The 14200-nt window shown below is 44.6% G+C and overlaps 14 non-coding genes across 14 annotated transcripts; all 14 read left to right on the forward strand.

Annotated features, from left to right (window-relative positions):
- The first annotated feature begins 17 nt into the window (after nucleotides 1-17).
- Nucleotides 18-233, forward strand: LOC134120330 (small nucleolar RNA U3). The gene has a single exon (XR_009951872.1). It is a non-coding gene; the product is annotated as a small nucleolar RNA U3 (small nucleolar RNA).
- Nucleotides 234-1783: 1550 nt separating this feature from the next.
- On the forward strand, nucleotides 1784-1999 carry LOC134120364 (small nucleolar RNA U3). Its single transcript, XR_009951906.1, has one exon. It is a non-coding gene; the product is annotated as a small nucleolar RNA U3 (small nucleolar RNA).
- A 655-nt stretch (nucleotides 2000-2654) lies between these two features.
- Nucleotides 2655-2870, forward strand: LOC134120343 (small nucleolar RNA U3). The gene has a single exon (XR_009951885.1). It is a non-coding gene; the product is annotated as a small nucleolar RNA U3 (small nucleolar RNA).
- A 655-nt stretch (nucleotides 2871-3525) lies between these two features.
- On the forward strand, nucleotides 3526-3741 carry LOC134120351 (small nucleolar RNA U3). The gene has a single exon (XR_009951893.1). It is a non-coding gene; the product is annotated as a small nucleolar RNA U3 (small nucleolar RNA).
- Nucleotides 3742-4397: 656 nt separating this feature from the next.
- Nucleotides 4398-4613, forward strand: LOC134120344 (small nucleolar RNA U3). Its single transcript, XR_009951886.1, has one exon. It is a non-coding gene; the product is annotated as a small nucleolar RNA U3 (small nucleolar RNA).
- A 655-nt stretch (nucleotides 4614-5268) lies between these two features.
- On the forward strand, nucleotides 5269-5484 carry LOC134120365 (small nucleolar RNA U3). The gene has a single exon (XR_009951907.1). It is a non-coding gene; the product is annotated as a small nucleolar RNA U3 (small nucleolar RNA).
- Nucleotides 5485-6139: 655 nt separating this feature from the next.
- On the forward strand, nucleotides 6140-6355 carry LOC134120366 (small nucleolar RNA U3). The gene has a single exon (XR_009951908.1). It is a non-coding gene; the product is annotated as a small nucleolar RNA U3 (small nucleolar RNA).
- Nucleotides 6356-7010: 655 nt separating this feature from the next.
- LOC134120371 (small nucleolar RNA U3) lies at nucleotides 7011-7226 on the forward strand. Its single transcript, XR_009951913.1, has one exon. It is a non-coding gene; the product is annotated as a small nucleolar RNA U3 (small nucleolar RNA).
- A 627-nt stretch (nucleotides 7227-7853) lies between these two features.
- LOC134120349 (small nucleolar RNA U3) lies at nucleotides 7854-8067 on the forward strand. The gene has a single exon (XR_009951891.1). It is a non-coding gene; the product is annotated as a small nucleolar RNA U3 (small nucleolar RNA).
- Nucleotides 8068-8720: 653 nt separating this feature from the next.
- Nucleotides 8721-8936, forward strand: LOC134120335 (small nucleolar RNA U3). Its single transcript, XR_009951877.1, has one exon. It is a non-coding gene; the product is annotated as a small nucleolar RNA U3 (small nucleolar RNA).
- A 627-nt stretch (nucleotides 8937-9563) lies between these two features.
- Nucleotides 9564-9777, forward strand: LOC134120350 (small nucleolar RNA U3). Its single transcript, XR_009951892.1, has one exon. It is a non-coding gene; the product is annotated as a small nucleolar RNA U3 (small nucleolar RNA).
- A 653-nt stretch (nucleotides 9778-10430) lies between these two features.
- Nucleotides 10431-10646, forward strand: LOC134120337 (small nucleolar RNA U3). The gene has a single exon (XR_009951879.1). It is a non-coding gene; the product is annotated as a small nucleolar RNA U3 (small nucleolar RNA).
- Nucleotides 10647-11275: 629 nt separating this feature from the next.
- Nucleotides 11276-11489, forward strand: LOC134120352 (small nucleolar RNA U3). The gene has a single exon (XR_009951894.1). It is a non-coding gene; the product is annotated as a small nucleolar RNA U3 (small nucleolar RNA).
- Nucleotides 11490-12143: 654 nt separating this feature from the next.
- On the forward strand, nucleotides 12144-12359 carry LOC134120373 (small nucleolar RNA U3). Its single transcript, XR_009951915.1, has one exon. It is a non-coding gene; the product is annotated as a small nucleolar RNA U3 (small nucleolar RNA).
- The last annotated feature ends 1841 nt before the right edge of the window (nucleotides 12360-14200 follow it).

Genomic DNA, 14200 nt, shown 5'->3' on the forward strand with positions numbered 1-14200 from the left:
TCACCCTCAAGCAAACTAAGACTATACTTTCAGGGATCATTTCTATAGTTTCCGACTTGAGAAGTGTGTTTCAAAATGGTATGGCCTCGCTATCCACGATGATGAAATGTGATATTTCCCACTGGGCGTGAAGCGGGCACAGAGAAGTGAATCAGTTCACAAGCTTTCTGCCATTGATGACCGCTCTTTACTTCCTAGTGGAGTAAAGAGGTGGGAAATATGGACCGAGTGGTTATCAGACTATGTCAACAGACTTTTTATATATAATCCCAAAAATTCGACTTGATAGCTCACCGGCCACTTTATTAGGTACCCCATGCTAGTAACGGGTTGGACCCTCTTTTGCCTTCAGAACTGCCTCAATTCTTCGTGGCATAGATTCAACAAGGTGCTGGAAGCATTCCTCAGGGAGTTTGGTCCATATTGACATGATGGCATCACACAGTTGCCGCAGATTTGTCGGCTGCACATCCATGATGCGAATCTCCCGTTCCACCACATCCCAAAGATGCTCTATTGGATTGAGATCTGGTGATTGTGGAGGCCATTTGAGTACAGCGAACTCATTGTCATGTTCAAGAAACCAGTCTGAGATGATTCCAGCTTTATGACATGGCGCTTTATCCTGCTGAAAGTAGCCATCAGAAGTTGGGTACATTGTGGTGATAAAGGGATGGACATGGTCAGCAACAATACTCAGGTAGGCTGTGGCGTTGCAACGATGCTCAATTGGTACCAAGGGGCCCAAAGAGTGCCAAGAAAATATTCCCCACACCATGACACCACCACCACCAGCCTGAACCGTTGATACAAGGCAGGATGGATCCATGCTTTCATGTTGTAGACGCCAAATTCTGACCCTACCATCCGAATGTCGCAGCAGAAATCGAGACTCATCAGACCAGGCAACGTTTTTCCAATCTTCTATTGTCCAATTTCGATGAGCTTGTGCAAATTGTAGCCTCAGTTTCCTGTTCTTAGCTGAAAGGAGTGGCACCCGGTGTGGTCTTCTGCTGCTGTAGCCCATCTGCCTCAAAGTTCGACGTACTGTGCGTTCAGAGATGCTCTTATGCCCACCTTGGTTGTAACGGGTGGTTATTTGAGTCACTGTTGCCCTTCTATCAGCTCGAACCAGTCTGGCCATTCTCCTCTGACCTCTGGCATCAACAAGGCATTTCCGCCCACAGAACTGCCGCTCACTGGATGTTTTTTCTTTTTCGGACCATTCTCTGTAAACCCTAGAGATGGTTGTGCGTGAAAATCCCAGTAGATTAGCAGTTTCTGAAATACTCAGACCAGCCCTTCTGGCACCAACAATCATGCCACGTTCAAAGTCACTCAAATCACCTTTCTTCCCCATACTGATGCTCGGTTTGAACTGCAGGAGATTGTCTTGACAATGTCTACATGCCTAAATGCACTGAGTTGCCGCCATGTGATTGGCTGCTTAGGAATTAAGTGTTAACGAGCAGTTGGACAGGTGTACCTAATAAAGTGGCGGGTGAGTATTTTACAGTCCAGATTGGAACGGTGGCATTTTTACAGAATCAAATGTTATTCCGTAAGGCATTCCGGAATGCTGTGGATAACCTCCCAAGAGGTCCACACTGCAGATAGCAGTCCATCAATCCAAGAAGTCCTGCATGGCTTCGTTTGCCTCTGTCCAGCGCCTCACAGTCTGCCTCAGCACCAAAGGAACATACTCTGGTGGTAACAAAAGGAGAACCATCGGTGATAGTTGTTTTTTTGAAAGTCAAATTCCGTTTTCACCCTTAAGCAAACTAAGACTATACTTTCAGGGATCATTTCTATAGTTTCCGACTTGAGAAGTGTGATTCAAAATGGTATGGCCTCGCTATCCACGATGATGAAATGTGATATTTCCCACTGGGCGTGAAGCGGGCACAGAGAAGTGAATCAGTTCACAAGCTTGCTGCCATTGATGACCGCTCTTTAATTCCTAGTGGAGTAAAGAGGTGGGAAATATGGACCGAGTGGTTATCAGACTATGTCAACCGACTTTTATATATAACCCCAAAAATTCGACTTGATTAGTTGATAGAATGGCTGAATTATCCGATATATTTTACTGTGTTTCAGTTCAAAGGGGGATTTTGTGACACCTTTCCGCATTGACCCTTCGCAGGAAGCCCAATAGTCATCTCCCTCGAGCCTGGAAACCAGTTATCTGCTCACCCGGTTCACACCTCCCTCACATTGTTCTCTTGGAATTTGGTGTCCTAGCAATCCCTGAGCTTGTCCTTCAAGTCACGCTGATTACCCGAATATACCCCTGTCCCTGCAGTTGAAGCCTTTTTTCTTCTCATTGAGAAGACCTTTGAGTTCACTGGTGACCGTTGGCTTGTTGTTGGTGAAGTAGTGTACAGTCCAGATTGGAACGGTGGCAGTTTCACAGAATCAAATGTTATTCCGTAAGGCATTCCGGAATGCTGTGGATAACCTCCCAAGAGGTCCACACTGCAGATAGCAGTCCATCAATCCAAGAAGTCCTGCATGGCTTCGTTTGCCTCTGTCCAGCGCCTCACAGTCTGCCTCAGCACCAAAGGAACATACTCTGGTGGTAACAAAAGGAGAACCATCGGTGATAGTTGTTTTTTTTAAAGTCAAATTCCGTTTTCACCCTCAAGCAAACTAAGACTATACTTTCAGGGATCATTTCTATAGTTTCCGACTTGAGAAGTGTGTTTCAAAATAGTATGGCCTCGCTATCCACGATGATGAAATGTGATATTTCCCACTGGGCGTGAAGCGGGCACAGAGAAGTGAATCAGTTCACAAGCTTTCTGCCATTGATGACTGCTCTTTACTTCCTAGTGGAGTAAAGAGGTGGGAAATATGGACCGAGTGGTTATCAGAATATGTCAATAGACTTTTATATATAACCCCAAAAATTTGATTTGATTAGTTGATAGAATGGCTGAATTATCAGATATAATTTACTTTGTTTCAGTTCAAAGGGGGATTTTGTGACACCTTTCCGCATTGACCCTTCGCAGGAAGCCCAATAGTCATCTCCCTCGAGCCTGGAAACCAGTTATCTGCTCACCCGGTTCACACCTCCCTCACATTGTTCTCTTGGAATTTGGTGTCCTAGCAATCCCTGAGCTTGTCCTTCAAGTCACGCTGATTACCCGAATATACCCCTGTCCCTGCAGTTGAAGCCTTTTTTCTTCTCATTGAGAAGACCTTTGAGTTCACTGGTGACCGTTGGCTTGTTGTTGGTGAAGTAGTGTACAGTCCAGATTGGAACGGTGGCAGTTTCACAGAATCAAATGTTATTCCGTAAGGCATTCCGGAATGCTGTGGATAACCTCCCAAGAGGTCCACACTGCAGATAGCAGTCCATCAATCCAAGAAGTCCTGCATGGCTTCGTTTGCCTCTGTCCAGCGCCTCACAGTCTGCCTCAGCACCAAAGGAACATACTCTGGTGGTAACAAACGGAGAACCATCGGTGATAGTTGTTTTTTTGAAAGTCAAATTCAGTTTTCACCCTCAAGCAAACTAAGACTATACTTTCAGGGATCATTTCTATAGTTTCCGACTTGAGAAGTGTGATTCAAAATGGTATGGCCTCGCTATCCACGATGATGAAATGTGATATTTCCCACTGGGCGTGAAGCGGGCACAGAGAAGTGAATCAGTTCACAAGCTTTCTGCCATTGATGACCGCTCTTTAATTCCTAGTGGAGTAAAGAGGTGGGAAATATGGACCGAGTGGTTATCAGACTATGTCAACAGACTTTTTATATATAACCCCAAAAATTCGACTTGATTAGTTGATAGAATGGCTGAATTATCCGATATATTTTACTGTGTTTCAGTTCAAAGGGGGATTTTGTGACACCTTTCCGCATTGACCCTTCGCAGGAAGCCCAATAGTCATCTCCCTCGAGCCTGGAAACCAGTTATCTGCTCACCCGGTTCACACCTCCCTCACATTGTTCTCTTGGAATTTGGTGTCCTAGCAATCCCTGAGCTTGTCCTTCAAGTCACGCTGATTACCCGAATATACCCCTGTCCCTGCAGTTGAAGCCTTTTTTCTTCTCATTGAGAAGACCTTTGAGTTCACTGGTGACCGTTGGCTTGTTGTTGGTGAAGTAGTGTACAGTCCAGATTGGAACGGTGGCAGTTTCACAGAATCAAATGTTATTCCGTAAGGCATTCCGGAATGCTGTGGATAACCTCCCAAGAGGTCCACACTGCAGATAGCAGTCCATCAATCCAAGAAGTCCTGCATGGCTTCGTTTGCCTCTGTCCAGCGCCTCACAGTCTGCCTCAGCACCAAAGGAACATACTCTGGTGGTAACAAAAGGAGAACCATCGGTGATAGTTGTTTTTTTTAAAGTCAAATTCCGTTTTCACCCTCAAGCAAACTAAGACTATACTTTCAGGGATCATTTCTATAGTTTCCGACTTGAGAAGTGTGTTTCAAAATAGTATGGCCTCGCTATCCACGATGATGAAATGTGATATTTCCCACTGGGCGTGAAGCGGGCACAGAGAAGTGAATCAGTTCACAAGCTTTCTGCCATTGATGACTGCTCTTTACTTCCTAGTGGAGTAAAGAGGTGGGAAATATGGACCGAGTGGTTATCAGAATATGTCAATAGACTTTTATATATAACCCCAAAAATTTGATTTGATTAGTTGATAGAATGGCTGAATTATCAGATATAATTTACTTTGTTTCAGTTCAAAGGGGGATTTTGTGACACCTTTCCGCATTGACCCTTCGCAGGAAGCCCAATAGTCATCTCCCTCGAGCCTGGAAACCAGTTATCTGCTCACCCGGTTCACACCTCCCTCACATTGTTCTCTTGGAATTTGGTGTCCTAGCAATCCCTGAGCTTGTCCTTCAAGTCACGCTGATTACCCGAATATACCCCTGTCCCTGCAGTTGAAGCCTTTTTTCTTCTCATTGAGAAGACCTTTGAGTTCACTGGTGACCGTTGGCTTGTTGTTGGTGAAGTAGTGTACAGTCCAGATTGGAACGGTGGCAGTTTCACAGAATCAAATGTTATTCCGTAAGGCATTCCGGAATGCTGTGGATAACCTCCCAAGAGGTCCACACTGCAGATAGCAGTCCATCAATCCAAGAAGTCCTGCATGGCTTCGTTTGCCTCTGTCCAGCGCCTCACAGTCTGCCTCAGCACCAAAGGAACATACTCTGGTGGTAACAAACGGAGAACCATCGGTGATAGTTGTTTTTTTGAAAGTCAAATTCAGTTTTCACCCTCAAGCAAACTAAGACTATACTTTCAGGGATCATTTCTATAGTTTCCGACTTGAGAAGTGTGATTCAAAATGGTATGGCCTCGCTATCCACGATGATGAAATGTGATATTTCCCACTGGGCGTGAAGCGGGCACAGAGAAGTGAATCAGTTCACAAGCTTGCTGCCATTGATGACCGCTCTTTAATTCCTAGTGGAGTAAAGAGGTGGGAAATATGGACCGAGTGGTTATCAGACTATGTCAACCGACTTTTATATATAACCCCAAAAATTCGACTTGATTAGTTGATAGAATGGCTGAATTATCCGATATATTTTACTGTGTTTCAGTTCAAAGGGGGATTTTGTGACACCTTTCCGCATTGACCCTTCGCAGGAAGCCCAATAGTCATCACCCTCGAGCCTGGAAACCAGTTATCTGCTCACCCGGTTCACACCTCCCTCACATTGTTCTCTTGGAATTTGGTGTCCTAGCAATCCCTGAGCTTGTCCTTCAAGTCACGCTGATTACCCGAATATACCCCTGTCCCTGCAGTTGAAGCCTTTTTTCTTCTCATTGAGAAGACCTTTGAGTTCACTGGTGACCGTTGGCTTGTTGTTGGTGAAGTAGTGTACAGTCCAGATTGGAACGGTGGCAGTTTCACAGAATCAAATGTTATTCCGTAAGGCATTCCGGAATGCTGTGGATAACCTCCCAAGAGGTCCACACTGCAGATAGCAGTCCATCAATCCAAGAAGTCCTGCATGGCTTCGTTTGCCTCTGTCCAGCGCCTCACAGTCTGCCTCAGCACCAAAGGAACATACTCTGGTGGTAACAAACGGAGAACCATCGGTGATAGTTGTTTTTTTGAAAGTCAAATTCCGTTTTCACCCTCAAGCAAACTAAGACTATACTTTCAGGGATCATTTCTATAGTTTCCGACTTGAGAAGTGTGATTCAAAATGGTATGGCCTCGCTATCCACGATGATGAAATGTGATATTTCCCACTGGGCGTGAAGCGGGCACAGAGAAGTGAATCAGTTCACAAGCTTGCTGCCATTGATGACCGCTCTTTAATTCCTAGTGGAGTAAAGAGGTGGGAAATATGGACCGAGTGGTTATCAGACTATGTCAACCGACTTTTATATATAACCCCAAAAATTCGACTTGATTAGTTGATAGAATGGCTGAATTATCCGATATATTTTACTGTGTTTCAGTTCAAAGGGGGATTTTGTGACACCTTTCCGCATTGACCCTTCGCAGGAAGCCCAATAGTCATCTCCCTCGAGCCTGGAAACCAGTTATCTGCTCACCCGGTTCACACCTCCCTCACATTGTTCTCTTGGAATTTGGTGTCCTAGCAATCCCTGAGCTTGTCCTTCAAGTCACGCTGATTACCCGAATATACCCCTGTCCCTGCAGTTGAAGCCTTTTTTCTTCTCATTGAGAAGACCTTTGAGTTCACTGGTGACCGTTGGCTTGTTGTTGGTGAAGTAGTGTACAGTCCAGATTGGAACGGTGGCATTTTTAGAGAATCAAATGTTATTCCGTAAGGCATTCCGGAATGCTGTGGATAACCTCCCAAGAGGTCCACACTGCAGATAGCAGTCCATCAATCCAAGAAGTCCTGCATGGCTTCGTTTGCCTCTGTCCAGCGCCTCACAGTCTGCCTTAGCACCAAAGGAACATACTCTGGTGGTAACAAAAGGAGAACCATCGGTGATAGTTGTTTTTTTTTAAGTCAAATTCCGTTTTCACCCTCAAGCAAACTAAGACTATACTTTCAGGGATCATTTCTATAGTTTCCGACTTGAGAAGTGTGTTTCAAAATGGTATGGCCTCGCTATCCACGATGATGAAATGTTATATTTCCCACTGGGCGTGAAGCGGGCACAGAGAAGTGAATCAGTTCACAAGCTTGCTGCCATTGATGACCGCTCTTTAATTCCTAGTGGAGTAAAGAGATGGGAAATATGGACCGAGTGGTTATCAGACTATGTCAACCGACTTTTATATATAACCCCAAAAATTCGACTTGATTAGTTGATAGAATGGCTGAATTATCCGATATATTTTACTGTGTTTCAGTTCAAAGGGGGATTTTGTGACACCTTTCCGCATTGACCCTTCGCAGGAAGCCCAATAGTCATCTCCCTCGAGCCTGGAAACCAGTTATCTGCTCACCCGGTTCACACCTCCCTCACATTGTTCTCTTGGAATTTGGTGTCCTAGCAATCCCTGAGCTTGTCCTTCAAGTCACGCTGATTACCCGAATATACCCCTGTCCCTGCAGTTGAAGCCTTTTTTCTTCTCATTGAGAAGACCTTTGAGTTCACTGGTGACCGTTGGCTTGTTGTTGGTGAAGTATTGTACAGTCCAGATTGGAACGGTGGCGGTTTCACAGAATCAAATGTTATTCCGTAAGGCATTCCGGAATGCTGTGGATAACCTCCCAAGAGGTCCACACTGCGGATAGCAGTCCATCAATCCAAGAAGTCCTGCATGGCTTCGTTTGCCTCTGTCCAGCGCCTCACAGTCTGCCTCAGCACCAAAGGAACATCGGTGATAGTTGTTTTTTTGAAAGTCAAATTCCGTTTTCACCCTCAAGCAAACTAAGACTATACTTTCAGGGATCATTTCTATAGTTTCCGACTTGAGAAGTGTGTTTCAAAATGGTAGCCTCGCTATCCACGATGATGAAATGTGATATTTCCCACTGGGCGTGAAGCGGGCACAGAGAAGTGAATCAGTTCACAAACTTTCTGCCATTGATGACCGCTCTTTACTTCCTAGTGGAGTAAAGAGGTGGGAAATATGGACCGAGTGGTTATCAGACTATGTCAACAGACTTTTATATATAACCCCAAAAATTTGACGTGATTAGTTGATAGAATGGCTGAATTATCAGATATAATTTACTTTGTTTCAGTTCAAAGGGGGATTTTGTGACCTTTCCGCATTGACCCTTCGCAGGAAGCCCAATAGTCATCTCCCTCGAGCCTGGAAACCAGTTATCTGCTCACCCGGATCACACCACCCTCACATTGTTCTCTTGGAATTTGGTGTCCTAGCAATCCCTGAGCTTGTCCTTCAAGTCACGCTGATTACCCGAATATACCCCTGTCCCTGCAGTTGAAGCCTTTTTTCTTCTCATTGAGAAGACCTTTGAGTTCACTGGTGACCGTTGGCTTGTTGTTGGTGAAGTAGTGTACAGTCCAGATTGGAACGGGGGCGGTTTCACAGAATCAAATGTTATTCTGTAAGGCATTCCGGAATGCTGTGGATAACCTCCCAAGAGGTCCACACTGCGGATAGCAGTCCATCAATCCAAGAAGTCGTGCATGGCTTCGTTTGCCTCTGTCCAGCGCCTCACAGTCTGCCTCAGCACCAAAGGAACATACTCTGGTGGTAACAAAAGGAGAACCATCGGTGATAGTTGTTTTTTTGAAAGTCAAATTCCGTTTTCACCCTTAAGCAAATTAAGACTATACTTTCAGGGATCATTTCTATAGTTTCCGACTTGAGAAGTGTGTCTCAAAATAGTATGGCCTCGCTATCCACGATGATGAAATGTGATATTTCCCACTGGGCGTGAAGCGGGCACAGAGAAGTGAATCAGTTCACAAGCTTTCTGCCATTGATGACCGCTCTTTAATTCCTAGTGGAGTAAAGAGGTGGGAAATATGGACCGAGTGGTTATCAGACTATGTCAACAGACTTTTATATATAACCCCAAAAATTCGACTTGATTAGTTGATAGAATGGCTGAATTATCCGATATATTTTACTGTGTTTCAGTTCAAAGGGGGATTTTGTGACACCTTTCCGCATTGACCCTTCGCAGGAAGCCCAATAGTCATCTCCCTCGAGCCTGGAAACCAGTTATCTGCTCACCCGGTTCACACCTCCCTCACATTGTTCTCTTGGAATTTGGTGTCCTAGCAATCCCTGAGCTTGTCCTTCAAGTCACGCTGATTACCCGAATATACCCCTGTCCCTGCAGTTGAAGCCTTTTTTCTTCTCATTGAGAAGACCTTTGAGTTCACTGGTGACCGTTGGCTTGTTGTTGGTGAAGTATTGTACAGTCCAGATTGGAACGGTGGCGGTTTCACAGAATCAAATGTTATTCCGTAAGGCATTCCGGAATGCTGTGGATAACCTCCCAAGAGGTCCACACTGCGGATAGCAGTCCATCAATCCAAGAAGTCCTGCATGGCTTCGTTTGCCTCTGTCCAGCGCCTCACAGTCTGCCTCAGCACCAAAGGAACATCGGTGATAGTTGTTTTTTTGAAAGTCAAATTCCGTTTTCACCCTCAAGCAAACTAAGACTATACTTTCAGGGATCATTTCTATAGTTTCCGACTTGAGAAGTGTGTTTCAAAATGGTAGCCTCGCTATCCACGATGATGAAATGTGATATTTCCCACTGGGCGTGAAGCGGGCACAGAGAAGTGAATCAGTTCACAAACTTTCTGCCATTGATGACCGCTCTTTACTTCCTAGTGGAGTAAAGAGGTGGGAAATATGGACCGAGTGGTTATCAGACTATGTCAACAGACTTTTATATATAACCCCAAAAATTTGACGTGATTAGTTGATAGAATGGCTGAATTATCAGATATAATTTACTTTGTTTCAGTTCAAAGGGGGATTTTGTGACCTTTCCGCATTGACCCTTCGCAGGAAGCCCAATAGTCATCTCCCTCGAGCCTGGAAACCAGTTATCTGCTCACCCGGTTCACACCACCCTCACATTGTTCTCTTGGAATTTGGTGTCCTAGCAATCCCTGAGCTTGTCCTTCAAGTCACGCTGATTACCCGAATATACCCCTGTCCCTGCAGTTGAAGCCTTTTTTCTTCTCATTGAGAAGACCTTTGAGTTCACTGGTGACCGTTGGCTTGTTGTTGGTGAAGTAGTGTACAGTCCAGATTGGAACGGGGGCGGTTTCACAGAATCAAATGTTATTCTGTAAGGCATTCCGGAATGCTGTGGATAACCTCCCAAGAGGTCCACACTGCGGATAGCAGTCCATCAATCCAAGAAGTCGTGCATGGCTTCGTTTGCCTCTGTCCAGCGCCTCACAGTCTGCCTCAGCACCAAAGGAACATACTCTGGTGGTAACAAAAGGAGAACCATCGGTGATAGTTGTTTTTTTGAAAGTCAAATTCCGTTTTCACCCTTAAGCAAATTAAGACTATACTTTCAGGGATCATTTCTATAGTTTCCGACTTGAGAAGTGTGTCTCAAAATAGTATGGCCTCGCTATCCACGATGATGAAATGTGATATTTCCCACTGGGCGTGAAGCGGGCACAGAGAAGTGAATCAGTTCACAAGCTTTCTGCCATTGATGACCGCTCTTTAATTCCTAGTGGAGTAAAGAGGTGGGAAATATGGACCGAGTGGTTATCAGACTATGTCAACAGACTTTTATATATAACCCCAAAAATTCGACTTGATTAGTTGATAGAATGGCTGAATTATCCGATATATTTTACTGTGTTTCAGTTCAAAGGGGGATTTTGTGACACCTTTCCGCATTGACCCTTCGCAGGAAGCCCAATAGTCATCTCCCTCGAGCTTGGAAACCAGTTATCTGCTCACCCGGTTCACACCTCCCTCACATTGTTCTCTTGCAATTTGGTGTCCTAGCAATCCCTGAGCTTGTCCTTCAAGTCACGCTGATTATCCCCGAATATACCCCTGTCCCTGCAGTTGAAGCCTTTTTTCTTCTCATTGAGAAGACCATTGAGTTCACTGGTGACCGTTGGCTTGTTGTTGGTGAAGTAGTGTACAGTCCAGATTGGAACGGTGGCAGTTTCACAGAATCAAATGTTATTCCGTAAGGCATTCCGGAATGCTGTGGATAACCTCCCAAGAGGTCCACACTGCAGATAGCAGTCCATCAATCCAAGAAGTCCTGCATGGCTTCGTTTGCCTCTGTCCAGCGCCTCACAGTCTGCCTCAGCACCAAAGGAACATCGGTGATAGTTGTTTTTTTGAAAGTCAAATTCCGTTTTCACCCTCAAGCAAACTAAGACTATACTTTCAGGGATCATTTCTATAGTTTCCGACTTGAGAAGTGTGTTTCAAAATGGTAGCCTCGCTATCCACGATGATGAAATGTGATATTTCCCACTGGGCGTGAAGCGGGCACAGAGAAGTGAATCAGTTCACAAGCTTTCTGCCATTGATGACCGCTCTTTACTTCCTAGTGGAGTAAAGAGGTGGGAAATGTGGACCGAGTGGTTATCAGAATATGTCAATAGACTTTTATATATAACCCCAAAAATTTGATTTGAATAGTTGATAGAATGGCTGAATTATCAGATATAATTTACTGTGTTTCAGTTCAAAGGGGGATTTTGTGACACCTTTCCGCATTGACCCTTCGCAGGAAGCCCAATAGTCATCTCCCTCGAGCCTGGAAACCAGTTATCTGCTCACCCGGTTCACACCTCCCTCACATTGTTCTCTTGGAATTTGGTGTCCTAGCAATCCCTGAGCTTGTCCTTCAAATGCTGATTATCCCCGAATATACCCCTCTCCCTGCAGTTGAAGCCTTTTTTCTTCTCATTGAGAAGACCTTTGAGTTCACTGGTGACCGTTGGCTTGTTGTTGGTGAAGTAGTGTACAGTCCAGATTGGAACGGTGGCATTTTTAGAGAATCAAATGTTATTCCGTAAGGCATTCCGGAATGGTGTGGATAACCTCCCAAGAGGTCCACACTGCAGATAGCAGTCCATCAATCCAAGAAGTCCTGCATGGCTTCGTTTGCCTCTGTCCAGCGCCTCACAGTCTGCCTCAGCACCAAAGGAACATACTCTGGTGGTAACAAAAGGAGAACCATCGGTGATAGTTGTTTTTTTGAAAGTCAAATTCCGTTTTCACCCTTAAGCAAACTAAGACTATACTTTCAGGGATCATTTCTATAGTTTCTGACTTGAGAAGTGTGTTTCAAAATGGTATGGACTCGCTATTCACGAAGATAAAATGTGATATTTCCCACTGGGCGTTAAGCGGCCACAGAGAAGTGAATCAGTTCACAAGCTTTCTGCCATTGATGACCGCTCTTTACTTCTTAGTGGAGTAAAGAGGTGGGAAATATGGACCGAGTGATTATCAGTCGATGTCAATAGGTTTATATATATAACCCCAAAAATTCTATTTGATTAGTTGATAGAATGGCTTAATTATCCGATATATTTTACTGTGTTTCAGTTCAAAGGGGGATTTTGTGACACCTTTCCGCATTGACCCTTCGCAGGAAGCCCAATAGTGTTGTGGAAGATTTTCTTGTGCAATCGGGAATCAGTTGGAAAGTCTCTTGTCAATCAAAGTTGCATTTTCCGTTTATTTCTTGCAAGGAAGAAGAGGCCTGCGACAGCTGCACATGGACAGGCAGTGGCAATCTCCTTCTCCTTCCTCCACGCAGCGGTGTTATGCAAAGACAAATGGGATCAAAGAGGAGAGATTCTTCTGCTTAGGTTCCCACACAGCTGGTGTGTTGGAACAAAATTAAAGTCACGATTGGTTTTAGACATTAATCTAATAAAACATTATGGCATCATTATATTTTGCCATTACAATAGTCATCTCCCTCGAGCCTGGAAACCAGTTATCTGATCACCCGGTTCACACCTCCCTCTTGGAAATTGGTGTACAAGGCAATCCCAGAGCTTGTCCTTCAAGTCACGCTGATTACCCGAATCTACCCCTGTCCCTGCAGTTGAAGCCTTTTTTCTTCTCATTGAGAAGACCTTTGAGGTCACTGGTGACCGTTGGCTTGTTGTTGGTGAAGTAGTGTACAGTCCAGATTGGAATGGTGGCATTTTCACAGAATTACACCCACACCAACAGTGACTGAGGCGGCCGTAACACCTGGTGGCCCAGCAAACCTGGAGACGGTCACCAGGTCAGGTCGATAAGTTGTCAGTAGAGTTGAGCCGGATACTCGGCTGAAACGAGTATCCGGTACGGATAAAGCACTTTTGCACTTTTAGTACAAGTATTATACGAGTCAATATCTGTGCTAGCTGTCTGTGTCTGCTTTCTGTGATTTGGCTGGTAGTCACAGCGCCCCTCCCTTACACACACGCTGTTTATTGTGTTGCTGTGTACCGCTCGCCTCATACACAGAACACTGAGAAGAGAACAGCTCTCTATCCCTCCCTCAGTCATCAGGTTCGCGGGTCTTTCCCGATAAATTTAAAGGATTTCTTCGGCTTCAGGTTTATTTTTTTTACTTCGGTTTGTTGTTCTTAACTAGTAGAGTTTAGGTAAACGTGGGGCTTGATACTTGATACAGATACAGATAATGCTGTACTCGCTCATCTCTAATACTAATATTCCGGAGGCGATCTCGAGGTGTATAGGCGATGTTAACATAACATCACTGATTCCTGACTTGGCAGGTTTTTAGCTAACTATCTGGAAAAACTAATTATTGTGTAATGTTATTGCGTAATGTAAAAAAAAAGACCGGAAACAGCGTCAAATCATGAGCGTCCAGGTCAGGCATGTACTAGCTTTCGCCGTCCGCGATGGGATACAGTGACGTTAGATACCGTAAACAAGTCTCGTGTCAGCTGGTTTACAGCTGTAGGAACCCAAAATAAACAGGTGTTACACCAAAATCTGTGACCCATCAGAAACTGTGACTGCAGAGGGCGCTGTTTCACATAGTCTGCTCGTGCGTGCTAGATAATAGAGGGCGAAGAAGAGTGACGACACAAACGGCGTAAATGTTAATACATTACGTCCACTGATGAAAGCATCATATTGTAGTGTTAGGAAAAGAAAGAACAAATTAATAAATTAGTCAAACTTCAAAATATTGTTTAGGGTTGTTATTTCATCTCTTCACATTACTCTGGACGCATATTTTCTTATTTGGAGTCTTCACAGAGCCAGTACCTCAGAGTCACCATATCTGACAAGTAGCAGCCGTCAGAATGTGTG

The sequence above is a fragment of the Pungitius pungitius genome, unplaced genomic scaffold (assembly GCF_949316345.1).
Source record: "Pungitius pungitius unplaced genomic scaffold, fPunPun2.1 scaffold_26, whole genome shotgun sequence".
Lineage (NCBI taxonomy): Eukaryota > Metazoa > Chordata > Actinopteri > Perciformes > Gasterosteidae > Pungitius > Pungitius pungitius.